Raw genomic sequence first — 20183 nt, forward strand, 5'->3', positions numbered from 1 at the left:
GGAATGGTGAAGTTAGGACGATATTTTTTTGCGGGCACTCGTGCTCGGCTATTGGTGATGGGAAACGGTGGTGCGGATGAAAAAGAGGATGGACATGGTACAAAATAGAGAGCAGACAAAGAGCGGGAGGAGCAAGCATAAGGGAAAATGAGTGCATAACATGTCGGATGCGATCATACCAGCACTAAAGCACCGGATCCCATCAGAACTCCAAAGTTAAGCGTGCTTGGGCGAGAGTAGTACTAGGATGGGTGACCTCCTGGGAAGTCCTCGTGTTGCATCCCTCCTTTTTTGCGTCACGCGGCGACATTCATGGTGAAGTTAGGACGATATTTTTTTGCGGGCACTCGTGCTCGACTATTGGTGATGGGAAACGGTGGTGCGGATGAAAAAGAGGATGGACATGGTACAAAATAGAGCAGACAAAGAGCGGGAGGAGCAAGCATAAGGGAAAATGAGTGCATAACATGTCGGATGCGATCATACCAAAGCACTAAAGCACCGGATCCCATCGAACTCCGAAGTTAAGCGTGCTTGGGCGAGAGTAGTACTAGGATGGGTGACCTCCGGGAAGTCCTCGTGTTGCATCCCTCCTTTTTTGCGTCACGCGGCGACATTCCTGGTGAAGTTAGGACGATATTTTTTTGCGGGCACTCGTGCTCGGCTATTGGTGATGGGAAACGGTGGTGCTGATGAAAAAGAGGATGGACATGGTACAAAATAGAGCAGACAAAGAGCGGGAGGAGCAAGCATAAGGGAAAATGAGTGCATAACATGTCGGATGCGATCATACCAGCACTAAAGCACCGGATCCCATCAGAACTCCGAAGTTAAGCGTGCTTGGGCGAGAGTAGTACTAGGATGGGTGACCTCCTGGGAAGTCCTCGTGTTGCATCCCTCCTTTTTTGCGTCACGCGGCGACATTCATGGCGAAGTTAGGACGATATTTTTTTGCGGGCACTCGTGCTCGGCTATTGGTGATGAGAAACGGTGGTGCGGATGAAAAAGAGGATGGTCATGGTACAAAATAGAGCAGACAAAGAGCGGGAGGAGCAAGCATAAGGGAAAATGAGTGCATAACATGTCGGATGCGATCATACCAGCACTAAAGCACCGGATCCCATCAGAACTCCGAAGTTAGCGTGCTTGGGCGAGAGTAGTACTAGGATGGGTGAACTCCTGGGAAGTCCTTGTGTTGCATCCCTCCTTTTTTGCGTCACGCAGCGACATTCATGGTGAAGTTAGGACGATATTTTTTTGCGGGCACTCGTGCTCGGCTATTGGTGATGGGAAACGGTGGTGCGGATGAAAAAGAGGATGGACATGGTACAAAATAGAGCAGACAAAGAGCGGGAGGAGCAAGCATAAGGGAATGGTGAAGTTAGGACGATATTTTTTTGCGGGCACTCGTGCTCGGCTATTGGTGATGGGAAACGGTGGTGCGGATGAAAAAGAGGATGGACATGGTACAAAATAGAGCAGACAAAGAGCGGGAGGAGCAAGCATAAGGGAAAATGAGTGCATAACATGTCGGATGCGATCATACCAGCACTAAAGCACCGGATCCCATCAGAACTCCAAAGTTAAGCGTGCTTGGGCGAGAGTAGTACTAGGATGGGTGACCTCCTGGGAAGTCCTCGTGTTGCATCCCTCCTTTTTTGCGTCACGCGGCGACATTCATGGTGAAGTTAGGACGATATTTTTTTGCGGGCACTCGTGCTCGACTATTGGTGATGGGAAACGGTGGTGCGGATGAAAAAGAGGATGGACATGGTACAAAATAGAGCAGACAAAGAGCGGGAGGAGCAAGCATAAGGGAAAATGAGTGCATAACATGTCGGATGCGATCATACCAGCACTAAAGCACCGGATCCCATCAGAACTCCGAACTTAAGCGTGCTTGGGCGAGAGTAGTACTAGGATGGGTGACCTCCTGGGAAGTCCTCGTGTTGCATCCCTCCTTTTTTGCGTCACGCGGCGACATTCATGGTGAAGTTAGGACGATTTTTTTTTGCGGGCACTCGTGCTCGGCTATTGGTGATGGGAAACGGTGGCGCGGATGAAAAAGAGGATGGACATGGTACAAAATAGAGCAGACAAAGAGCGGGAGGAGCAAGCATAAGGGAAAATGAGTGCATAACATGTCGGATGCGATCATACCAGCACTAAAGCACCGGATCCCATCAGAACTCCGAAGTTAAGCGTGCTTGGGCGAGAGTAGTACTAGGCGTGTTGCATCCCTCATTTTTTGCGTCACGCGGCGACATTCATGGTGAAGTTAGGACGGTATTTTTTTGCGGGCACTCGTGCTCGGCTATTGGTGATGGGAAACGGTGGTGCGGATGAAAAATAGGATGGACATGGTACAAAATAGAGCAGACAAAGAGCGGGAGGAGCAAGCATAAGGGAAAATGAGTGCATAACATGTCGGATGCGATCATACCAGCACTAAAGCACCGGATCCCATCAGAACTCCGAAGTTAAGCGTGCTTGGGCGAGAGTAGTACTAGGCGTGTTGCATCCCTCCTTTTTTGCGTCACGCGGCGACATTCATGGTGAAGTTAGGACGATATTTTTTTGCGGGCACTCGTGCTCGGCTATTGGTGATGGGAAACGGTGGTGCGGATGAAAAAGAGGATGGACATGGTACAAAATAGAGCAGACAAAGAGCGGGAGGAGCAAGCATAAGGGAAAATGAGTGCATAACATGTCGGATGCGATCATACCAGCACTAAAGCACCGGATCCCATCAGAACTCCGAAGTTAAGCGTGCTTGGGCGAGAGTAGTACTAGGATGGGTGACCTCCTGGGAAGTCCTCGTGTTGCGTCCCTCCTTTTTTGCGTCACGCGGCGACATTCCTGGTGAAGTTAGGACGATTTTTTTTTTTGCGGGCACTCGTGCTCGGCTATTGGTGATGGGAAACGGTGGTGCTGATGAAAAAGAGGATGGACATGGTACAAAATAGAGGCGGACAAAGAGCGGGAGGAGCAAGCATAAGGGAAAATGAGTGCATAACATGTCGGATGCGATCATACCGGCACTAAAGCACCGGATCCCATCAGAACTTCGAAGTTAAGCGTGCTTGGGCGAGAGTAGTACTAGGATGGGTGACCTCCTGGGAAGTCCTCGTGTTGCATCCCTCCTTTTTTGCGTCACGCGGCGACATTCATGGTGAAGTTAGGACGATATTTTTTTGCGGGCACTCGTGCTCGGCTGTTGGTGATGAGAAACGGTGGTGCGGATGAAAAAGAGGATGGTCATGGTACAAAATAGAGCAGACAAAGAGCGGGAGGAGCAAGCATAAGGGAAAATGAGTGCATAACATGTCGGATGCGATCATACCAGCACTAAAGCACCGGATCCCATCAGAACTCCGAAGTTAGCGTGCTTGGGCGAGAGTAGTACTAGGATGGGTGAACTCCTGGGAAGTCCTTGTGTTGCATCCCTCCTTTTTTGCGTCACGCAGCGACATTCATGGTGAAGTTAGGACGATATTTTTTTGCGGGCACTCGTGCTCGGCTATTGGTGATGGGAAACGTTGGTGCGGATGAAAAAGGGGATGGACATGGTACAAAATAGAGCAGACAAAGAGCGGGAGGAGCAAGCATAAGGGAATGGTGAAGTTAGGACGATATTTTTTTGCGGGCACTCGTGCTCGGCTATTGGTGATGGGAAACGGTGGTGCGGATGAAAAAGAGGATGGACATGGTACAAAATAGAGCAGACAAAGAGCGGGAGGAGCAAGCATAAGGGAAAATGAGTGCATAACATGTCGGATGCGATCATACCAGCACTAAAGCACCGGATCCCATCAGAACTCCAAAGTTAAGCGTGCTTGGGCGAGAGTAGTACTAGGATGGGTGACCTCCTGGGAAGTCCTCGTGTTGGATCCCTCCTTTTTTGCGTCACGCGGCGACATTCATGGTGAAGTTAGGACGATATTTTTTTGCGGGCACTCGTGCTCGACTATTGGTGATGGGAAACGGTGGTGCGGATGAAAAAGAGGATGGACATGGTACAAAATAGAGCAGACAAAGAGCGGGAGGAGCAAGCATAAGGGAAAATGAGTGCATAACATGTCGGATGCGATCATACCAGCACTAAAGCACCGGATCCCATCAGAACTCCGAAGTTAAGCGTGCTTGGGCGAGAGTAGTACTAGGATGGGTGACCTCCTGGGAAGTCCTCGTGTTGCATCCCTCCTTTTTTGCGTCACGCGGCGACATTCCTGGTGAAGTTAGGACGATATTTTTTTGCGGGCACTCGTGCTCGGCTATTGGTGATGGGAAACGGTGGTGCTGATGAAAAAGAGGATGGACATGGTACAAAATAGAGCAGACAAAGAGCGGGAGGAGCAAGCATAAGGGAAAATGAGTGCATAACATGTCGGATGCGATCATACCAGCACTAAAGCACCGGATCCCATCAGAACTCCGAAGTTAAGCGTGCTTGGGCGAGAGTAGTACTAGGATGGGTGACCTCCTGGGAAGTCCTCGTGTTGCATCCCTCCTTTTTTGCGTCACGCGGCGACATTCATGGCGAAGTTAGGACGATATTTTTTTGCGGGCACTCGTGCTCGGCTATTGGTGATGAGAAACGGTGGTGCGGATGAAAAAGAGGATGGTCATGGTACAAAATAGAGCAGACAAAGAGCGGGAGGAGCAAGCATAAGGGAAAATGAGTGCATAACATGTCGGATGCGATCATACCAGCACTAAAGCACCGGATCCCATCAGAACTCCGAAGTTAGCGTGCTTGGGCGAGAGTAGTACTAGGATGGGTGAACTCCTGGGAAGTCCTTGTGTTGCATCCCTCCTTTTTTGCGTCACGCAGCGACATTCATGGTGAAGTTAGGACGATATTTTTTTGCGGGCACTCGTGCTCGGCTATTGGTGATGGGAAACGGTGGTGCGGATGAAAAAGAGGATGGACATGGTACAAAATAGAGCAGACAAAGAGCGGGAGGAGCAAGCATAAGGGAATGGTGAAGTTAGGACGATATTTTTTTGCGGGCACTCGTGCTCGGCTATTGGTGATGGGAAACGGTGGTGCGGATGAAAAAGAGGATGGACATGGTACAAAATAGAGCAGACAAAGAGCGGGAGGAGCAAGCATAAGGGAAAATGAGTGCATAACATGTCGGATGCGATCATACCAGCACTAAAGCACCGGATCCCATCAGAACTCCAAAGTTATGCGTGCTTGGGCGAGAGTAGTACTAGGATGGGTGACCTCCTGGGAAGTCCTCGTGTTGCATCCCTCCTTTTTTGCGTCACGCGGCGACATTCATGGTGAAGTTAGGACGATATTTTTTTGCGGGCACTCGTGCTCGACTATTGGTGATGGGAAACGGTGGTGCGGATGAAAAAGAGGATGGACATGGTACAAAATAGAGCAGACAAAGAGCGGGAGGAGCAAGCATAAGGGAAAATGAGTGCATAACATGTCGGATGCGATCATACCAGCACTAAAGCACCGGATCCCATCAGAACTCCGAACTTAAGCGTGCTTGGGCGAGAGTAGTACTAGGATGGGTGACCTCCTGGGAAGTCCTCGTGTTGCATCCCTCCTTTTTTGCGTCACGCGGCGACATTCATGGTGAAGTTAGGACGATTTTTTTTTGCGGGCACTCGTGCTCGGCTATTGGTGATGGGAAACGGTGGCGCGGATGAAAAAGAGGATGGACATGGTACAAAATAGAGCAGACAAAGAGCGGGAGGAGCAAGCATAAGGGAAAATGAGTGCATAACATGTCGGATGCGATCATACCAGCACTAAAGCACCGGATCCCATCAGAACTCCGAAGTTAAGCGTGCTTGGGCGAGAGTAGTACTAGGCGTGTTGCATCCCTCATTTTTTGCGTCACGCGGCGACATTCATGGTGAAGTTAGGACGATATTTTTTTGCGGGCACTCGTGCTCGGCTATTGGTGATGGGAAACGGTGGTGCTGATGAAAAAGAGGATGGACATGGTACAAAATAGAGCAGACAAAGAGCGGGAGGAGCAAGCATAAGGGAAAATGAGTGCATAACATGTCGGATGCGATCATACCAGCACTAAAGCACCGGATCCCATCAGAACTCCGAAGTTAAGTGTGCTTGGGCGAGAGTAGTACTAGGATGGGTGACCTCCTGGGAAGTCCTCGTGTTGCATCCCTCCTTTTTTGCGTCACGTGGCGACATTCATGGTGAAGTTAGGACGATATTTTTTTGCGGGCACTCGTGCTCGGCTATTGGCGATGGGAAACGGTGGTGCGGATGAAAAAGAGGATGGACATGGTACAAAATAGAGCAGACAAAGAGCAGGAGGAGCAAGCATAAGGGAAAATGAGTGCATAACATGTCGGATGCGATCATACCAGCACTAAAGCACCGGATCCCATCAGAACTCCGAAGTTAAGCGTGCTTGGGCGAGAGTAGTACTAGGATGGGTGACCTCCTGGGAAGTCCTCGTGTTGCATCCCTCCTTTTTTGCGTCACGCGGCGACATTCCTGGTAAAGTTAGGATGATATTTTTTTTGCGGGCACTCGTGCTCGGCTATTGGTGATGGGAAACGGTGGTGCTGATGAAAAAGAGGATGGACATGGTACAAAATAGAGCAGACAAAGAGCGGGAGGAGCAAGCATAAGGGAAAATGAGTGCATAACATGTCGGATGCGATCATACCAGCACTAAAGCACCGGATCCCATCAGAACTCCGAAGTTAAGCGTGCTTGGGCGAGAGTAGTACTAGGATGGGTGACCTCCTGGGAAGTCCTCGTGTTGCATCCCTCCTTTTTTGCGTCACGCGGCGACATTCATGGTGAAGTTAGGACGATATTTTTTTGCGGGCACTCGTGCTCGGCTATTGGTGATGAGAAACGGTGGTGCGGATGAAAAATAGGATGGACATGGTACAAAATAGAGCAGACAACAAGCGGGAGGAGCAAGCATAAGGGAAAATGAGTGCATGACATGTCGGATGCGATCATACCAGCACTAAAGCACCGGATCCCATCAGAACTCCGAAGTTAAGCGTGCTTGGGCGAGAGTAGTACTAGGATGGGTGAACTCCTGGGAAGTCCTCGTGTTGCATCCCTCCTTTTTTGCGTCACGCGGCGACATTCATGGTGAAGTTAGGACGATATTTTTTTGCGGGCACTCGTGCTCGGCTATTGGTGATGGGAAACGGTGGTGCGGATGAATAAGAGGATGGACATGGTACAAATAGAGCAGACAAAGAGCGGGAGGAGCAAGCATAAGGGAAAGGTGAAGTAAGGACGATATTTTTGCGGGCACTCGTGCTCGGCTATTGGTGATGGGAAACGGTGGTGCGGATGAAAAAGAGGATGGACATGGTACAAAATAGAGCAGACAAAGAGCGGGAGGAGCAAGCATAAGGGAAAATGAGTGCATAACATGTCGGATGCGATCATACCAGCACTAAAGCACCGGATCCCATCAGAACTCCGAAGTTAAGCGTGCTTGGGCGAGAGTAGTACTAGGATGGGTGACCTCCAGGGAAGTCCTCGTGTTGCATCCCTCCTTTTTTGCGTCACGCGGCGACATTCATGGTGAAGTTAGGACGATATTTTTTTGCGGGCACTCGTGCTCGACTATTGGTGATGGGAAACGGTGGTGCGGATGAAAAAGAGGATGGACATGGTACAAAATAGAGCAGACAAAGAGCGGGAGGAGCAAGCATAAGGGAAAATGAGTGCATAACATGTCGGATGCGATCATACCAGCACTAAAGCACCGGATCCCATCAGAACTCCGAAGTTAGCGTGCTTGGGCGAGAGTAGTACTAGGATGGGTGAACTCCTGGGAAGTCCTTGTGTTGCATCCCTCCTTTTTTGCGTCACGCAGCGACATTCATGGTGAAGTTAGGACGATATTTTTTTGCGGGCACTCGTGCTCGGCTATTGGTGATGGGAAACGGTGGTGCGGATGAAAAAGAGGATGGACATGGTACAAAATAGAGCAGACAAAGAGCGGGAGGAGCAAGCATAAGGGAATGGTGAAGTTAGGACGATATTTTTTTGCGGGCACTCGTGCTCGGCTATTGGTGATGGGAAACGGTGGTGCGGATGAAAAAGAGGATGGACATGGTACAAAATAGAGCAGACAAAGAGCGGGAGGAGCAAGCATAAGGGAAAATGAGTGCATAACATGTCGGATGCGATCATACCAGCACTAAAGCACCGGATCCCATCAGAACTCCGAAGTTAAGCGTGCTAGGGCGAGAGTAGTACTAGGATGGGTGACCTCCTGGGAAGTCCTCGTGTTGCATCCCTCCTTTTTTGCGTCACGCGGCGACATTCATGGTGAAGTTAGGACGATATTTTTTTGCGGGCACTCGTGCTCGACTATTGGTGATGGGCAACGGTGGTGCGGATGAAAAAGAGGATGGACATGGTACAAAATAGAGCAGACAAAGAGCGGGAGGAGCAAGCATAAGGGAAAATGAGTGCATAACATGTCGGATGCGATCATACCAGCACTAAAGCACCGGATCCCATCGAACTCCGAACTTAAGCGTGCTTGGGCGAGAGTAGTACTAGGATGGGTGACCTCCTGGGAAGTCCTCGTGTTGCATCCCTCCTTTTTTGCGTCACGCGGCGACATTCATGGTGAAGTTAGGACGATTTTTTTTTGCGGGCACTCGTGCTCGGCTATTGGTGATGGGAAACGGTGGCGCGGATGAAAAAGAGGATGGACATGGTACAAAATAGAGCAGACAAAGAGCGGGAGGAGCAAGCATAAGGGAAAATGAGTGCATAACATGTCGGATGCGATCATACCAGCACTAAAGCACCGGATCCCATCAGAACTCCGAAGTTAAGCGTGCTTGGGCGAGAGTAGTACTAGGCGTGTTGCATCCCTCCTTTTTTGCGTCACGCGGCGACATTCATGGTGAAGTTAGGACGATATTTTTTTGCGGGCACTCGTGCTCGGCTATTGGTGATGGGAAACGGTGGTGCTGATGAAAAAGAGGATGGACATGGTACAAAATAGAGCAGACAAAGAGCGGGAGGAGCAAGCATAAGGGAAAATGAGTGCATAACATGTCGGATGCGATCATACCAGCACTAAAGCACCGGATCCCATCAGAACTCCGAACTTAAGCGTGCTTGGGCGAGAGTAGTACTAGGATGGGTGACCTCCTGGGAAGTCCTCGTGTTGCATCCCTCCTTTTTTGTGTCATGCGGCGACATTCATGGTGAAGTTAGGACGATTTTTTTTTGCGGGCACTCGTGCTCGGCTATTGGTGATGGGAAACGGTGGCGCGGATGAAAAAGAGGATGGACATGGTACAAAATAGAGCAGACAAAGAGCGGGAGGAGCAAGCATAAGGGAAAATGAGTGCATAACATGTCGGATGCGATCATACCAGCACTAAAGCACCGGATCCCATCAGAACTCCAAAGTTAAGCGTGCTTGGGTGAGAGTAGTACTAGGCGTGTTGCATCCCTCCTTTTTTGCGTCACGCGGCGACATTCATGGTGAAGTTAGGACGATATTTTTTTGCGGGCACTCGTGCTCGGCTATTGGTGATGGGAAACGGTGGTGCTGATGAAAAAGAGGATGGACATGGTACAAAATAGAGCAGACAAAGAGCGGGAGGAGCAAGCATAAGGGAAAATGAGTGCATAACATGTCGGATGCGATCATACCAGCACTAAAGCACCGGATCCCATCGAACTCCGAAGTTAAGCGTGCTTGGGCGAGAGTAGTACTAGGATGGGTGACCTCTGGGAAGTCCTCGTGTTGCATCCCTCCTTTTTTGCGTCACGTGGCGACATTCATGGTGAAGTTAGGACGATATTTTTTTGCGGGCACTCGTGCTCGGCTATTGGTGATGGGAAACGGTGGTGCGGATGAAAAAGAGGATGGACATGGTACAAAATAGAAGCGAGACAAAGAGCGGGAGGAGCAAGCATAAGGGAAAATGAGTGCATAACATGTCGGATGCGATCATACCAGCACTAAAGCACCGGATCCCATTAGAACTCCGAAGTTAAGCGTGCTTGGGCGAGAGTAGTACTAGGATGGGTGACCTCCTGGGAAGTCCTCGTGTTGCATCCCTCCTTTTTTGCGTCACGCGGCGACATTCCTGGTAAAGTTAGGACGATATTTTTTTTTGCGGGCACTCGTGCTCGGCTATTGGTGATGGGAAACGGTGGTGCTGATGAAAAAGAGGATGGACATGGTACAAAATAGAGCAGACAAAGAGCGGGAGGAGCAAGCATAAGGGAAAATGAGTGCATAACATGTCGGATGCGATCATACCAGCACTAAAGCACCGGATCCCATCAGAACTCCGAAGTTAAGCGTGCTTGGGCGAGAGTAGTACTAGGATGGGTGACCTCCTGGGAAGTCCTCGTGTTGCATCCCTCCTTTTTTGCGTCACGCGGCGACATTCATGGTGAAGTTAGGACGATTTTTTTTTTGCGGGCACTCGTGCTCGGCTATTGGTGATGGGAAACGGTGGCGCGGATGAAAAAGAGGATGGACATGGTACAAAATAGAGCAGACAAAGAGCGGGAGGAGCAAGCATAAGAGAAAATGAGTGCATAACATGTCGGATGCGATCATACCAGCACTAAAGCACCGGATCCCATCAGAACTCCGAAGTTAAGCGTGCTTGGGCGAGAGTAGTACTAGGCGTGTTGCATCCCTCCTTTTTTGCGTCACGCGGCGACATTCATGGTGAAGTTAGGACGATATATGTTTGCGGGCCCTCGTGCTCGGCTATTGGTGAGGGGAAACGGTGGTGGGGATGAAAAAGAGGAGGGACATGGTACAAAATAGAGGAGACAAAGAGCGGGAGGAGCAAGCATAAGGGAAAATGAGTGCATAACATGTCGGATGCGATCATACCAGCACTAAAGCACCGGATCCCATCAGAACTCCGAAGTTAAGCGTGCTTGGGCGAGAGTAGTACTAGGATGGGTGACCTCCTGGGAAGTCCTCGTGTTGCATCCCTCCTTTTTTGCGTCACGCGGCGACATTCCTGGTAAAGTTAGGACGATATTTTTTTTTGCGGGCACTCGTGCTCGGCTATTGGTGATGGGAAACGGTGGTGCCGATGAAAAAGAGGATGGACATGGTACAAAATAGAGCAGACAAAGAGCGGGAGGAGCAAGCATAAGGGAAAATGAGTGCATAACATGTCGGATGCGATCATACCAGCACTAAAGCACCGGATCCCATCAGAACTCCGAAGTTAAGCGTGCTTGGGCGAGAGTAGTACTAGGATGGGTGACCTCCTGGGAAGTCCTCGTGTTGCATCCCTCCTTTTTTGCGTCACGCGGCGACATTCATGGTGAAGTTAGGACGATATTTTTTTGCGGGCACTCGTGCTCGACTATTGGTGATGGGAAACGGTGGTGCGGATGAAAAAGAGGATGGACATGGTACAAAATAGAGCAGACAAAGAGCGGGAGGAGCAAGCATAAGGGAAAATGAGTGCATAACATGTCGGATGCGATCATACCAGCACTAAAGCACCGGATCCCATCAGAACTCCGAACTTAAGCGTGCTTGGGCGAGAGTAGTACTAGGATGGGTGACCTCCTGGGAAGTCCTCGTGTTGCATCCCTCCTTTTTTGCGTCACGCGGCGACATTCATGGTGAAGTTAGGACGATTTTTTTTTTGCGGGCACTCGTGCTCGGCTATTGGTGATGGGAAACGGTGGCGCGGATGAAAAAGAGGATGGACATGGTACAAAATAGAGCAGACAAAGAGCGGGAGGAGCAAGCATAAGGGAAAATGAGTGCATAACATGTCGGATGCGATCATACCAGCACTAAAGCACCGGATCCCATCAGAACTCCGAAGTTAAGCGTGCTTGGGCGAGAGTAGTACTAGGCGTGTTGCATCCCTCCTTTTTTGCGTCACGCGGCGACATTCATGGTGAAGTTAGGACGATATTTTTTTGCGGGCACTCGTGCTCGGCTATTGGTGATGGGAAACGGTGGTGCTGATGAAAAAGAGGATGGACATGGTACAAAATAGAGCAGACAAAGAGCGGGAGGAGCAAGCATAAGGGAAAATGAGTGCATAACATGTCGGATGCGATCATACCAGCACTAAAGCACCGGATCCCATCAGAACTCCGAAGTTAAGCGTGCTTGGGCGAGAGTAGTACTAGGATGGGTGACCTCCTGGGAAGTCCTCGTGTTGCATCCCTCCTTTTTTGCGTCACGTGGCGACATTCATGGTGAAGTTAGGACGATATTTTTTTGCGGGCACTCGTGCTCGGCTATTGGTGATCGGAAACGGTGGTGCGGATGAAAAAGAGGATGGACATGGTACAAAATAGAGCAGACAAAGAGCGGGAGGAGCAAGCATAAGGGAAAATGAGTGCATAACATGTCGGATGCGATCATACCAGCACTAAAGCACCGGATCCCATCAGAACTCCGAAGTTAAGCGTGCTTGGGCGAGAGTAGTACTAGGATGGGTGACCTCCTGGGAAGTCCTCGTGTTGCATCCCTCCTTTTTTGCGTCACGCGGCGACATTCCTGGTAAAGTTAGGACGATATTTTTTTTTGCGGGCACTCGTGCTCGGCTATTGGTGATGGGAAACGGTGGTGCTGATGAAAAAGAGGATGGACATGGTACAAAATAGAGCAGACAAAGAGCGGGAGGAGCAAGCATAAGGGAAAATGAGTGCATAACATGTCGGATGCGATCATACCAGCACTAAAGCACCGGATCCCATCAGAACTCCGAAGTTAAGCGTGCTTGGGCGAGAGTAGTACTAGGATGGGTGACCTCCTGGGAAGTCCTCGTGTTGCATCCCTCCTTTTTTGCGTCACGCGGCGACATTCATGGTGAAGTTAGGACGATATTTTTTTGCGGGCACTCGTGCTCGGCTATTGGTGATGAGAAACGGTGGTGCGGATGAAAAATAGGATGGACATGGTACAAAATAGAGCAGACAACAAGCGGGAGGAGCAAGCATAAGGGAAAATGAGTGCATGACATGTCGGATGCGATCATACCAGCACTAAAGCACCGGATCCCATCAGAACTCCGAAGTTAAGCGTGCTTTGGCGAGAGTAGTACTAGGATGGGTGAACTCCTGGGAAGTCCTCGTGTTGCATCCCTCCTTTTTTGCGTCACGCGGCGACATTCATGGTGAAGTTAGGACGATATTTTTTTGCGGGCACTCGTGCTCGGCTATTGGTGATGGGAAACGGTGGTGCGGATGAAAAAGAGGATGGACATGGTACAAATAGAGCAGACAAAGAGCGGGAGGAGCAAGCATAAGGGAATGGTGAAGTTAGGACGATATTTTTTTGCGGGCACTCGTGCTCGGCTATTGGTGATGGGAAACGGTGGTGCGGATGAAAAAGAGGATGGACATGGTACAAAATAGAGCAGACAAAGAGCGGGAGGAGCAAGCATAAGGGAAAATGAGTGCATAACATGTCGGATGCGATCATACCAGCACTAAAGCACCGGATCCCATCAGAACTCCGAAGTTAAGCGTGCTTGGGCGAGAGTAGTACTAGGATGGGTGACCTCCTGGGAAGTCCTCGTGTTGCATCCCTCCTTTTTTGCGTCACGCGGCGACATTCATGGTGAAGTTAGGACGATATTTTTTTGCGGGCACTCGTGCTCGACTATTGGTGATGGGAAACGGTGGTGCGGATGAAAAAGAGGATGGACATGGTACAAAATAGAGCAGACAAAGAGCGGGAGGAGCAAGCATAAGGGAAAATGAGTGCATAACATGTCGGATGCGATCATACCAGCACTAAAGCACCGGATCCGATCAGAACTCCGAAGTTAAGCGTGCTTGGGCGAGAGTAGTACTAGGATGGGTGACCTCCTAGGAAGTTCTCGTGTTGCATCCCTCCTTTCTTGCGTCACGCGGCGACATTCATGGTGAAGTTAGGACGATATTTTTTTGCGGGCACTCGTGCTCGGCTATTGGTGATGGGAAACGGTGGTGCAGATGAAAAAGAGGATGGACATGGTACAAAATAGAGCAGACAAAGAGCGGGAGGAGCAAGCATAATGGAAAATGAGTGCATAACATGTCGGATGCGATCATACCAGCACTAAAGCACTGGATCCCATCAGAACTCCGAAGTTAAGTGTGCTTGGGCGAGAGTAGTACTAGGATGGGTGACCTCCTGGGAAGTCCTCGTGTTGCATCCCTCCTTTTTTGCGTCACGCGGCGACATTCATGGTGAAGTTAGGACGATATTTTTTTGCGGGCACTCGTGCTCGGCTATTGGTGATGGGAAACGGTGGTGCGGATGAAAAAGAGGATGGACATGGTACAAAATAGAGCAGACAAAGAGCGGGAGGAGCAAGCATAAGGGAAAATGAGTGCATAACATGTCGGATGCGATCATACCAGCACTAAAACACCGGATCCCATCAGAACTCCGAAGTTAAGCGTGCTTGGGTGAGAGTAGTACTAGGATGGGTGAACTCCTGGGAAGTCCTCGTGTTGCATCCCTCCTTTTTTGCGTCACGCGGCGACATTCATGGTGAAGTTAGGACGATATTTTTTTGCGGGCACTCGTGCTCGGCTATTGGTGATGGGAAACGGTGGTGCGGATGAAAAAGAGGATGGACATGGTACAAAATAGAGCAGACAAAGAGCGGGAGGAGCAAGCATAAGGGAATGGTGAAGTTCGGACGATATTTTTTTGCGGGCACTCATGCTCGGCTATTGGTGATGGGAAACGGTGGTGCGGATGAAAAAGAGGATGGACATGGTACAAAATAGAGCAGACAAAGAGCGGGAGGAGCAAGCATAAGGGAAAATGAGTGCATAACATGTCGGATGCGATCATACCAGCACTAAAGCACCGGATCCCATCAGAACTCCGAAGTTAAGCGTGCTTGGGCGAGAGTAGTACTTGGATGGGTGACCTCCTGGGAAGTCCTCGTGTTGCATCCCTCCTTTTTTGCGTCACGCGGCGACATTCATGGTGAAGTTAGGACGATATTTTTTTGCGGGCACTCGTGCTCGACTATTGGTGATGGGAAACGGTGGTGCGGATGAAAAAGAGGATGGACATGGTACAAAATAGAGCAGACAAAGAGCGGGAGGAGCAAGCATAAGGGAAAATGAGTGCATAACATGTCGGATGCGATCATACCAGCACTAAAGCACCGGATCCCATCAGAACTCCGAAGTTAAGCATGCTTGGGCGAGAGTAGTACTAGGATGGGTGACCTCCTAGGAAGTCCTCGTGTTGCATCCCTCCTTTTTTGCGTCACGCGGCGACATTCATGGTGAAGTTAGGACGATTTTTTTTTGCGGGCACTCGTGCTCGGCTATTGGTGATGGGAAACGGTGGTGCGGATGAAAAAGAGGATGGACATGGTACAAAATAGAGCAGACAAAGAGCGGGAGGAGCAAGCATAAGGGAAAATGAGTGCATAACATGTCGGATGCGATCATACCAGCACTAAAGCACCGGATCCCATCAGAACTCCGAAGTTAAGTGTGCTTGGGCGAGAGTAGTACTAGGATGGGTGACCTCCTGGGAAGCCCTCGTGTTGCATCCCTCCTTTTTTGCGTCACGCGGCGACATTCATGGTGAAGTTAGGACGATATTTTTTTGCGGGCACTCGTGCTCGGCTATTGGTGATGGGAAACGGTGGTGCGGATGAAAAAGAGGATGGACATGGTACAAAATAGAGCAGACAAAGAGCGGGAGGAGCAAGCATAAGGGAAAATGAGTGCATAACATGTCGGATGCGATCATACCAGCACTAAAGCACCGGATCCCATCAGAACTCCGAAGTTAAGCGTGCTTGGGCGAGAGTAGTACTAGGCGTGTTGCATCCCTCCTTTTTTGCGTCACGCGGCGACATTCATGGTGAAGTTAGGACGATATTTTTTTGCGGGCACTCGTGCTCGGCTATTGGTGATGGGAAACAGTGGTGTTGATGAAAAAGAGGATGGACATGGTACAAAATAGAGCAGACAAAGAGCGGGAGGAGCAAGCATAAGGGAAAATGAGTGCATAACATGTCGGATGCGATCATACCAGCACTAAAGCACCGGATCCCATCAGAACTCCGAAGGTAAGCGTGCTTGGGCGAGAGTAGTACTAGGATGGGTGACCTCATGGGAAGTCCTCGTGTTGCATCCCTCCTTTTTTGCGTCACGTGGCGACATTCATGGTGAAGTTAGGATGATATTTTTTGCGGGCACTCGTGCTCGGCTATTGGTGATGGGAAACGGTGGTGCGGATGAAAAAGAGGATGGACATGGTACAAAATAGAGCAGACAAAGAGCGGGAGGAGCAAGCATAAGGGAAAATGAGTGCATAACATGTCGGATGCGATCATACCAGCACTAAAGCACCGGATCCCATCAGAACTCCGAAGTTAAGCGTGCTTGGGCGAGAGTAGTACTAGGATGGGTGACCTCCTGGGAAGTCCTCATGTTGCATCCCTCCTTTTTTGCGTCACTCGGCGACATTCCTGGTGAAGTTAGGACGATATTTTTTTTGCGGGCACTCGTGCTCGGCTATTGGTGATGGGAAACGGTGGTGCTGATGAAAAATAGGATGGACATGGTACAAAATAGAGCAGACAAAGAGCGGGAGGAGCAAGCATAAGGGAAAATGAGTGCATAACATGTCGGATGCGATCATACCAGCACTAAAGCACCGGATCCCATCAGAACTCCGAAGTTAAGCGTGCTTGGGCGAGAGTAGTACTAGGGTGGGTGACCTCCTGGGAAGTCCTCGTGTTGCATCCCTCCTTTTTTGCGTCACGCGGCGACATTCATGGTGAAGTTAGGACGATATTTTTTTGCGGGCACACGTGCTCGGCTATTGGTGATGAGAAACGGTGGTGCGGATGAAAAAGATGATGGACATGGTACAAAATAGAGCAGACAAAGAGCGGGAGGAGCAAGCATAAGGGAAAATGAGTGCATAACATGTCGGATGCGATCATACCAGCACTAACGCACCGGATCCCATCAGAACTCCGAAGTTAAGCGTGCTTGGGCGAGAGTAGTACTAGGATGGGTGACCTCCTGGGAAGTCCTCGTGTTGCATCCCTCCTTTTTTGCGTCACGCGGCGACATTCATGGTGAAGTTAGGACGATATTTTTTTGCGGGCACTCGTGCTCGGCTATTGGTGATGGGAAACGGTGGTGCGGATAAAAAAGAGGATGGACATGGTACAAAATAGAGCAGACAAAGTGCGGGAGGAGCAAGCATAAGGGAAAATGAGTGCATAAGATGTTGGATGCGATCATAACAGCACTAAAGCACCGGATCCCATCAGAACTCCGAAGTTAAGCGTGCTTGGGCGAGAGTAGTACTAGGATGGGTGACCTCCTGGGAAGTCCTCGTGTTGCATCCCTCCTTTTTTGCGTCACGCGGCGACATTCATGGTGAAGTTAGGACGATATTTTTTTGCGGGTGCTCGTGCTCGGCTATTGGTGATGGGAAACGGTGGTGCGGATGAAAAAGAGGATGGACATGGTACAAAATAGAGCAGACAAAGAGCGGGAGGAGCAAGCATAAGGGAAAATGAGTGCATAACATGTCGGATGCGATCATACCAGCACTAAAGCACCGGATCCCATCAGAACTCCGAAGTTAAGCGTGCTTGGGTGAGAGTAGTACTAGGATGGGTGACCTCCTGGGAAGTCCTCGTGTTGCATCCCTCCTTTTTTGCGTCACGCGGCGACATTCATGGTGAAGTTAGGAAGATATTTTTTTGCGGGCACTCATGCTCGGCTATTGGTGATGGGAAACGGTGGTGCAGATGAAAAAGAGGATGGACATGGTACAAAATAGAGCAGACAAAGAGCGGGAGGAGCAAGCATAAGGGAAAATGAGTGCATAACATGTCGGATGCGATCATACCAGCACTAAAGCACCGGATCCCATCAGAACTCCGAAGTTAAGCCTGCTTGGGCGAGAGTAGTACTAGGATGGGTGACCTCCTGGGAAGTCCTCGTGTTGCATCCCTCCTTTTTTGCGTCACGCGGCGACATTCATGGTGAAGTTAGGACGATATTTTTTTGCGGGCACTCGTCCTCGGCTATTGGTGATGGGAAACGGTGGAGCGGATGAAAAAGAGGATGGACATGGTACAAAATAGAGCAGACAAAGAGCGGGAGGAGCAAGCATAAGGGAAAATGAGTGCATAATATGTCGGATGCGATCATACCAGCACTAAAGCACCGGATCCCATCAGAACACCGAAGTTAAGCCTGCTTGGGCGAGAGTAGTACTAGGATGGGTGACCTCCTGGGAAGTCCTCGTGTTGCATCCCTCCTTTTTTGCGTCACGCGGCGACATTCATGGTGAAGTTAGGACGATATTTTTTTGCGGGCACTCGTGCTCGGCTATTGGTGATGAGAAACGGTGGTGCGGATGAAAACGAGGATGGACATGGTACAAAATAGAGCAGACAAAGAGCGGGAGGAGCAAGCATAAGGGAAAATGAGTGCATAACATGTCGGATGCGATCATACCAGCACTAAAGCACCGAATCCCATCAGAACTCTGAAGTTAAGCATGCTTGGGCGAGAGTAGTACTAGGATGGGTGACCTCCTGAGAAGTCCTCGTGTTGCATCCCTCATTTTTTGCGTCACGCGGCGACATTCATGGTGAAGTTAGGACGATATTTTTTTGCGGGCACGCGTGCTCGGCTATTGGTGATAGGAAACGGTGTTTCGGATGAAAAAGAGGATGGACATGGTACAAAATAGAGCAGACAAAGAGCGGGAGGAGCTAGCATAAGGGAAAATGAGTGCATAACATGTCGGATGCGATCATACCAGCACTAAAGCACCGGATCCCATCAGAACTCCGAAGTTAAGCGTGCTTGGGCGAGAGTAGTACTAGGATGGGTGAGAGTAGTACTAGGATGGGTAACCTCCTGGGAAGTCCTCGTGTTGCATCCCTCCTTTTTTGCGTCACGCGGCGACATTCATGGTGAAGTTAGGACGATATTTTTTTTGCGGGCACTCGTGCTCGGCTATTGGTGATGGGAAACGGTGGTGCGGATGAAAAAGAGGATGGACATGGTACAAAATAGAGCAGACAAAGAGCGGGAGGAGCAAGCATAAGGGAAAATGAGTGCATAACATGTCGGATGCGATCATACCAGCACTAAAGCACCGGATCCCATTAGAACTCCGAAGTTAAGCGTGCTTGGGCGAGAGTAGTACTAGGATGGGTGACCTCCTGGGAAGTCCTCGTGTTGCATCCCTCCTTTTTTGCGTCACGCGGAGACATTCATGGTGAAGTTAGGACGATATTTTTTTGCGGGCACTCGTGCTCGGCTATTGGTGATGGGAAACGGTGGTGCGGATGAAAAAGAGGATGGACATGGTACAAAATAGAGCAGACAAAGAGCGGGAGGAGCAAGCATAAGGCAAAATGAGTGCATAACATGTCGGATGCGATCATAACAGCACTAAAGCACCGGATCCCATCAGAACTCCGAAGTTAAGCGTGCTTGGGTGAGAGTAGTACTAGGATGGGTGACCTCCTGGGAAGTCCTCGTGTTGCATCCCTCCTTTTTTGCGTCACGCGGCGACATTCATGGAGAAGTTAGGACGATATTTTTTTGTGGGCACTCGTGCTCGGCTATTGGTGATGGGAAACGGTGGTGCTGATGAAAAAGAGGATGGACATGGTACAAAATAGAGCAGACAAAGAGCGGGAGGAGCAAGCAAAAGGGAAAATGAGTGCATAACATGTCGGATGCGATCATACCAGCACTAAAGCACCGGATCCCATCAGAACTCCGAAGTTAAGCGTGCTTGGGTGAGAGTAGTACTAGGATGGGTGACCTCCTGTGAAGTCCTCGTGTTGCATCCCTCCTTTTTTGCGTCACGCGGCGACATTCATGGTGAAGTTAGGACGATATTTTTTTGCGGGCACTCGTGCTCGGCTATTGGTGATGGGAAACGGTGGTGCGGATGAAAAAGAGGATCGACATGGTACAAAATAGAGCAGACAAAGAGCGGGAGGAGCAAGCATAAGGGAAAATGAGTGCATAACATGTCGGATGCGATCATACCAGCACTAAAGCACCGGATCCCATCAGAACTCCGAAGTTAAGCCGGCTTGGGCGAGAGTAGTACTAGGATGGGTGACCTCCTGGGAAGTCCTCGTGTTGCATCCCTCCTTTTTTGCGTCACGCGGTGACATTCATGGTGAAGTTAGGACGATATTTT

At 49.9% G+C, this 20183-nt stretch overlaps 54 non-coding genes and 9 pseudogenes across 54 annotated transcripts; all 63 read left to right on the forward strand.

Moving 5' to 3' along the window:
- Positions 1 to 165: 165 nt before the first annotated feature.
- Positions 166 to 284, forward strand: LOC127337421 (5S ribosomal RNA). The gene has a single exon (XR_007873825.2). It is a non-coding gene; the product is annotated as a 5S ribosomal RNA (ribosomal RNA).
- Positions 285 to 472: 188 nt separating this feature from the next.
- LOC127337426 (5S ribosomal RNA) lies at positions 473 to 591 on the forward strand. The gene has a single exon (XR_007873830.2). It is a non-coding gene; the product is annotated as a 5S ribosomal RNA (ribosomal RNA).
- Positions 592 to 779: 188 nt separating this feature from the next.
- LOC127337425 (5S ribosomal RNA) lies at positions 780 to 898 on the forward strand. Its single transcript, XR_007873829.2, has one exon. It is a non-coding gene; the product is annotated as a 5S ribosomal RNA (ribosomal RNA).
- A 188-nt stretch (positions 899 to 1086) lies between these two features.
- On the forward strand, positions 1087 to 1204 carry LOC127337593 (5S ribosomal RNA). Its single transcript, XR_007873987.2, has one exon. It is a non-coding gene; the product is annotated as a 5S ribosomal RNA (ribosomal RNA).
- A 328-nt stretch (positions 1205 to 1532) lies between these two features.
- Positions 1533 to 1651, forward strand: LOC127337358 (5S ribosomal RNA). The gene has a single exon (XR_007873766.1). It is a non-coding gene; the product is annotated as a 5S ribosomal RNA (ribosomal RNA).
- A 188-nt stretch (positions 1652 to 1839) lies between these two features.
- LOC127337396 (5S ribosomal RNA) lies at positions 1840 to 1958 on the forward strand. Its single transcript, XR_007873801.1, has one exon. It is a non-coding gene; the product is annotated as a 5S ribosomal RNA (ribosomal RNA).
- Positions 1959 to 2146: 188 nt separating this feature from the next.
- Positions 2147 to 2241, forward strand: LOC127337767 (5S ribosomal RNA; annotated as a pseudogene).
- A 188-nt stretch (positions 2242 to 2429) lies between these two features.
- On the forward strand, positions 2430 to 2524 carry LOC127337763 (5S ribosomal RNA; annotated as a pseudogene).
- Positions 2525 to 2712: 188 nt separating this feature from the next.
- On the forward strand, positions 2713 to 2831 carry LOC127337769 (5S ribosomal RNA). Its single transcript, XR_007874095.1, has one exon. It is a non-coding gene; the product is annotated as a 5S ribosomal RNA (ribosomal RNA).
- A 191-nt stretch (positions 2832 to 3022) lies between these two features.
- Positions 3023 to 3141, forward strand: LOC127337539 (5S ribosomal RNA). The gene has a single exon (XR_007873936.2). It is a non-coding gene; the product is annotated as a 5S ribosomal RNA (ribosomal RNA).
- Positions 3142 to 3329: 188 nt separating this feature from the next.
- Positions 3330 to 3447, forward strand: LOC127337551 (5S ribosomal RNA). Its single transcript, XR_007873947.1, has one exon. It is a non-coding gene; the product is annotated as a 5S ribosomal RNA (ribosomal RNA).
- Positions 3448 to 3775: 328 nt separating this feature from the next.
- Positions 3776 to 3894, forward strand: LOC127337461 (5S ribosomal RNA). The gene has a single exon (XR_007873865.1). It is a non-coding gene; the product is annotated as a 5S ribosomal RNA (ribosomal RNA).
- A 188-nt stretch (positions 3895 to 4082) lies between these two features.
- LOC127337437 (5S ribosomal RNA) lies at positions 4083 to 4201 on the forward strand. Its single transcript, XR_007873841.1, has one exon. It is a non-coding gene; the product is annotated as a 5S ribosomal RNA (ribosomal RNA).
- Positions 4202 to 4389: 188 nt separating this feature from the next.
- LOC127337455 (5S ribosomal RNA) lies at positions 4390 to 4508 on the forward strand. The gene has a single exon (XR_007873859.2). It is a non-coding gene; the product is annotated as a 5S ribosomal RNA (ribosomal RNA).
- A 188-nt stretch (positions 4509 to 4696) lies between these two features.
- Positions 4697 to 4814, forward strand: LOC127337552 (5S ribosomal RNA). The gene has a single exon (XR_007873948.1). It is a non-coding gene; the product is annotated as a 5S ribosomal RNA (ribosomal RNA).
- A 328-nt stretch (positions 4815 to 5142) lies between these two features.
- Positions 5143 to 5261, forward strand: LOC127337442 (5S ribosomal RNA). The gene has a single exon (XR_007873846.1). It is a non-coding gene; the product is annotated as a 5S ribosomal RNA (ribosomal RNA).
- Positions 5262 to 5449: 188 nt separating this feature from the next.
- On the forward strand, positions 5450 to 5568 carry LOC127337397 (5S ribosomal RNA). Its single transcript, XR_007873802.1, has one exon. It is a non-coding gene; the product is annotated as a 5S ribosomal RNA (ribosomal RNA).
- Positions 5569 to 5756: 188 nt separating this feature from the next.
- LOC127337768 (5S ribosomal RNA) lies at positions 5757 to 5851 on the forward strand (annotated as a pseudogene).
- Positions 5852 to 6039: 188 nt separating this feature from the next.
- Positions 6040 to 6158, forward strand: LOC127337698 (5S ribosomal RNA). The gene has a single exon (XR_007874084.1). It is a non-coding gene; the product is annotated as a 5S ribosomal RNA (ribosomal RNA).
- A 188-nt stretch (positions 6159 to 6346) lies between these two features.
- On the forward strand, positions 6347 to 6465 carry LOC127337415 (5S ribosomal RNA). The gene has a single exon (XR_007873820.2). It is a non-coding gene; the product is annotated as a 5S ribosomal RNA (ribosomal RNA).
- A 189-nt stretch (positions 6466 to 6654) lies between these two features.
- Positions 6655 to 6773, forward strand: LOC127337448 (5S ribosomal RNA). The gene has a single exon (XR_007873852.1). It is a non-coding gene; the product is annotated as a 5S ribosomal RNA (ribosomal RNA).
- A 188-nt stretch (positions 6774 to 6961) lies between these two features.
- On the forward strand, positions 6962 to 7080 carry LOC127337409 (5S ribosomal RNA). Its single transcript, XR_007873814.1, has one exon. It is a non-coding gene; the product is annotated as a 5S ribosomal RNA (ribosomal RNA).
- A 325-nt stretch (positions 7081 to 7405) lies between these two features.
- Positions 7406 to 7524, forward strand: LOC127337300 (5S ribosomal RNA). Its single transcript, XR_007873713.2, has one exon. It is a non-coding gene; the product is annotated as a 5S ribosomal RNA (ribosomal RNA).
- A 188-nt stretch (positions 7525 to 7712) lies between these two features.
- Positions 7713 to 7830, forward strand: LOC127337553 (5S ribosomal RNA). The gene has a single exon (XR_007873949.1). It is a non-coding gene; the product is annotated as a 5S ribosomal RNA (ribosomal RNA).
- Positions 7831 to 8158: 328 nt separating this feature from the next.
- Positions 8159 to 8277, forward strand: LOC127337579 (5S ribosomal RNA). The gene has a single exon (XR_007873973.1). It is a non-coding gene; the product is annotated as a 5S ribosomal RNA (ribosomal RNA).
- Positions 8278 to 8465: 188 nt separating this feature from the next.
- Positions 8466 to 8583, forward strand: LOC127337398 (5S ribosomal RNA). Its single transcript, XR_007873803.2, has one exon. It is a non-coding gene; the product is annotated as a 5S ribosomal RNA (ribosomal RNA).
- A 188-nt stretch (positions 8584 to 8771) lies between these two features.
- On the forward strand, positions 8772 to 8866 carry LOC127337764 (5S ribosomal RNA; annotated as a pseudogene).
- A 188-nt stretch (positions 8867 to 9054) lies between these two features.
- LOC127337399 (5S ribosomal RNA) lies at positions 9055 to 9173 on the forward strand. The gene has a single exon (XR_007873804.1). It is a non-coding gene; the product is annotated as a 5S ribosomal RNA (ribosomal RNA).
- Positions 9174 to 9361: 188 nt separating this feature from the next.
- On the forward strand, positions 9362 to 9456 carry LOC127337779 (5S ribosomal RNA; annotated as a pseudogene).
- Positions 9457 to 9644: 188 nt separating this feature from the next.
- LOC127337459 (5S ribosomal RNA) lies at positions 9645 to 9761 on the forward strand. The gene has a single exon (XR_007873863.2). It is a non-coding gene; the product is annotated as a 5S ribosomal RNA (ribosomal RNA).
- Positions 9762 to 9951: 190 nt separating this feature from the next.
- LOC127337627 (5S ribosomal RNA) lies at positions 9952 to 10070 on the forward strand. The gene has a single exon (XR_007874018.1). It is a non-coding gene; the product is annotated as a 5S ribosomal RNA (ribosomal RNA).
- A 190-nt stretch (positions 10071 to 10260) lies between these two features.
- Positions 10261 to 10379, forward strand: LOC127337502 (5S ribosomal RNA). The gene has a single exon (XR_007873902.2). It is a non-coding gene; the product is annotated as a 5S ribosomal RNA (ribosomal RNA).
- A 189-nt stretch (positions 10380 to 10568) lies between these two features.
- LOC127337765 (5S ribosomal RNA) lies at positions 10569 to 10663 on the forward strand (annotated as a pseudogene).
- Positions 10664 to 10851: 188 nt separating this feature from the next.
- LOC127337471 (5S ribosomal RNA) lies at positions 10852 to 10970 on the forward strand. The gene has a single exon (XR_007873874.1). It is a non-coding gene; the product is annotated as a 5S ribosomal RNA (ribosomal RNA).
- Positions 10971 to 11160: 190 nt separating this feature from the next.
- Positions 11161 to 11279, forward strand: LOC127337484 (5S ribosomal RNA). The gene has a single exon (XR_007873886.1). It is a non-coding gene; the product is annotated as a 5S ribosomal RNA (ribosomal RNA).
- Positions 11280 to 11467: 188 nt separating this feature from the next.
- Positions 11468 to 11586, forward strand: LOC127337400 (5S ribosomal RNA). The gene has a single exon (XR_007873805.1). It is a non-coding gene; the product is annotated as a 5S ribosomal RNA (ribosomal RNA).
- A 189-nt stretch (positions 11587 to 11775) lies between these two features.
- LOC127337766 (5S ribosomal RNA) lies at positions 11776 to 11870 on the forward strand (annotated as a pseudogene).
- A 188-nt stretch (positions 11871 to 12058) lies between these two features.
- Positions 12059 to 12177, forward strand: LOC127337441 (5S ribosomal RNA). Its single transcript, XR_007873845.2, has one exon. It is a non-coding gene; the product is annotated as a 5S ribosomal RNA (ribosomal RNA).
- Positions 12178 to 12365: 188 nt separating this feature from the next.
- Positions 12366 to 12484, forward strand: LOC127337495 (5S ribosomal RNA). Its single transcript, XR_007873896.1, has one exon. It is a non-coding gene; the product is annotated as a 5S ribosomal RNA (ribosomal RNA).
- A 190-nt stretch (positions 12485 to 12674) lies between these two features.
- On the forward strand, positions 12675 to 12793 carry LOC127337505 (5S ribosomal RNA). The gene has a single exon (XR_007873905.2). It is a non-coding gene; the product is annotated as a 5S ribosomal RNA (ribosomal RNA).
- Positions 12794 to 12981: 188 nt separating this feature from the next.
- Positions 12982 to 13100, forward strand: LOC127337628 (5S ribosomal RNA). The gene has a single exon (XR_007874019.2). It is a non-coding gene; the product is annotated as a 5S ribosomal RNA (ribosomal RNA).
- A 327-nt stretch (positions 13101 to 13427) lies between these two features.
- LOC139837332 (5S ribosomal RNA) lies at positions 13428 to 13546 on the forward strand. Its single transcript, XR_011753824.1, has one exon. It is a non-coding gene; the product is annotated as a 5S ribosomal RNA (ribosomal RNA).
- A 188-nt stretch (positions 13547 to 13734) lies between these two features.
- On the forward strand, positions 13735 to 13853 carry LOC139836382 (5S ribosomal RNA). Its single transcript, XR_011753080.1, has one exon. It is a non-coding gene; the product is annotated as a 5S ribosomal RNA (ribosomal RNA).
- Positions 13854 to 14041: 188 nt separating this feature from the next.
- Positions 14042 to 14160, forward strand: LOC139837429 (5S ribosomal RNA). The gene has a single exon (XR_011753922.1). It is a non-coding gene; the product is annotated as a 5S ribosomal RNA (ribosomal RNA).
- A 188-nt stretch (positions 14161 to 14348) lies between these two features.
- On the forward strand, positions 14349 to 14467 carry LOC139836441 (5S ribosomal RNA). Its single transcript, XR_011753144.1, has one exon. It is a non-coding gene; the product is annotated as a 5S ribosomal RNA (ribosomal RNA).
- Positions 14468 to 14795: 328 nt separating this feature from the next.
- Positions 14796 to 14914, forward strand: LOC139837304 (5S ribosomal RNA). The gene has a single exon (XR_011753795.1). It is a non-coding gene; the product is annotated as a 5S ribosomal RNA (ribosomal RNA).
- A 188-nt stretch (positions 14915 to 15102) lies between these two features.
- Positions 15103 to 15221, forward strand: LOC139836299 (5S ribosomal RNA). Its single transcript, XR_011752997.1, has one exon. It is a non-coding gene; the product is annotated as a 5S ribosomal RNA (ribosomal RNA).
- Positions 15222 to 15409: 188 nt separating this feature from the next.
- On the forward strand, positions 15410 to 15528 carry LOC139837349 (5S ribosomal RNA). The gene has a single exon (XR_011753841.1). It is a non-coding gene; the product is annotated as a 5S ribosomal RNA (ribosomal RNA).
- A 188-nt stretch (positions 15529 to 15716) lies between these two features.
- LOC139837158 (5S ribosomal RNA) lies at positions 15717 to 15811 on the forward strand (annotated as a pseudogene).
- Positions 15812 to 15999: 188 nt separating this feature from the next.
- LOC139837435 (5S ribosomal RNA) lies at positions 16000 to 16118 on the forward strand. The gene has a single exon (XR_011753928.1). It is a non-coding gene; the product is annotated as a 5S ribosomal RNA (ribosomal RNA).
- A 187-nt stretch (positions 16119 to 16305) lies between these two features.
- LOC139836253 (5S ribosomal RNA) lies at positions 16306 to 16424 on the forward strand. The gene has a single exon (XR_011752951.1). It is a non-coding gene; the product is annotated as a 5S ribosomal RNA (ribosomal RNA).
- A 189-nt stretch (positions 16425 to 16613) lies between these two features.
- Positions 16614 to 16732, forward strand: LOC139837301 (5S ribosomal RNA). Its single transcript, XR_011753792.1, has one exon. It is a non-coding gene; the product is annotated as a 5S ribosomal RNA (ribosomal RNA).
- Positions 16733 to 16920: 188 nt separating this feature from the next.
- LOC139837326 (5S ribosomal RNA) lies at positions 16921 to 17039 on the forward strand. The gene has a single exon (XR_011753818.1). It is a non-coding gene; the product is annotated as a 5S ribosomal RNA (ribosomal RNA).
- Positions 17040 to 17227: 188 nt separating this feature from the next.
- LOC139836276 (5S ribosomal RNA) lies at positions 17228 to 17346 on the forward strand. The gene has a single exon (XR_011752974.1). It is a non-coding gene; the product is annotated as a 5S ribosomal RNA (ribosomal RNA).
- Positions 17347 to 17534: 188 nt separating this feature from the next.
- LOC139837407 (5S ribosomal RNA) lies at positions 17535 to 17653 on the forward strand. The gene has a single exon (XR_011753900.1). It is a non-coding gene; the product is annotated as a 5S ribosomal RNA (ribosomal RNA).
- Positions 17654 to 17841: 188 nt separating this feature from the next.
- Positions 17842 to 17960, forward strand: LOC139836249 (5S ribosomal RNA). Its single transcript, XR_011752947.1, has one exon. It is a non-coding gene; the product is annotated as a 5S ribosomal RNA (ribosomal RNA).
- A 188-nt stretch (positions 17961 to 18148) lies between these two features.
- LOC139836471 (5S ribosomal RNA) lies at positions 18149 to 18267 on the forward strand. Its single transcript, XR_011753175.1, has one exon. It is a non-coding gene; the product is annotated as a 5S ribosomal RNA (ribosomal RNA).
- A 188-nt stretch (positions 18268 to 18455) lies between these two features.
- Positions 18456 to 18574, forward strand: LOC139836558 (5S ribosomal RNA). The gene has a single exon (XR_011753262.1). It is a non-coding gene; the product is annotated as a 5S ribosomal RNA (ribosomal RNA).
- Positions 18575 to 18762: 188 nt separating this feature from the next.
- Positions 18763 to 18902, forward strand: LOC139836553 (5S ribosomal RNA; annotated as a pseudogene).
- A 189-nt stretch (positions 18903 to 19091) lies between these two features.
- On the forward strand, positions 19092 to 19210 carry LOC139837320 (5S ribosomal RNA). Its single transcript, XR_011753812.1, has one exon. It is a non-coding gene; the product is annotated as a 5S ribosomal RNA (ribosomal RNA).
- Positions 19211 to 19398: 188 nt separating this feature from the next.
- Positions 19399 to 19517, forward strand: LOC139836424 (5S ribosomal RNA). The gene has a single exon (XR_011753126.1). It is a non-coding gene; the product is annotated as a 5S ribosomal RNA (ribosomal RNA).
- Positions 19518 to 19705: 188 nt separating this feature from the next.
- On the forward strand, positions 19706 to 19824 carry LOC139836277 (5S ribosomal RNA). Its single transcript, XR_011752975.1, has one exon. It is a non-coding gene; the product is annotated as a 5S ribosomal RNA (ribosomal RNA).
- Positions 19825 to 20012: 188 nt separating this feature from the next.
- Positions 20013 to 20131, forward strand: LOC139836434 (5S ribosomal RNA). The gene has a single exon (XR_011753136.1). It is a non-coding gene; the product is annotated as a 5S ribosomal RNA (ribosomal RNA).
- The last annotated feature ends 52 nt before the right edge of the window (positions 20132 to 20183 follow it).

The sequence above is a fragment of the Lolium perenne genome, chromosome 2 (genome assembly GCF_019359855.2).
Source record: "Lolium perenne isolate Kyuss_39 chromosome 2, Kyuss_2.0, whole genome shotgun sequence".
NCBI classification, from domain to species: domain Eukaryota; kingdom Viridiplantae; phylum Streptophyta; class Magnoliopsida; order Poales; family Poaceae; genus Lolium; species Lolium perenne.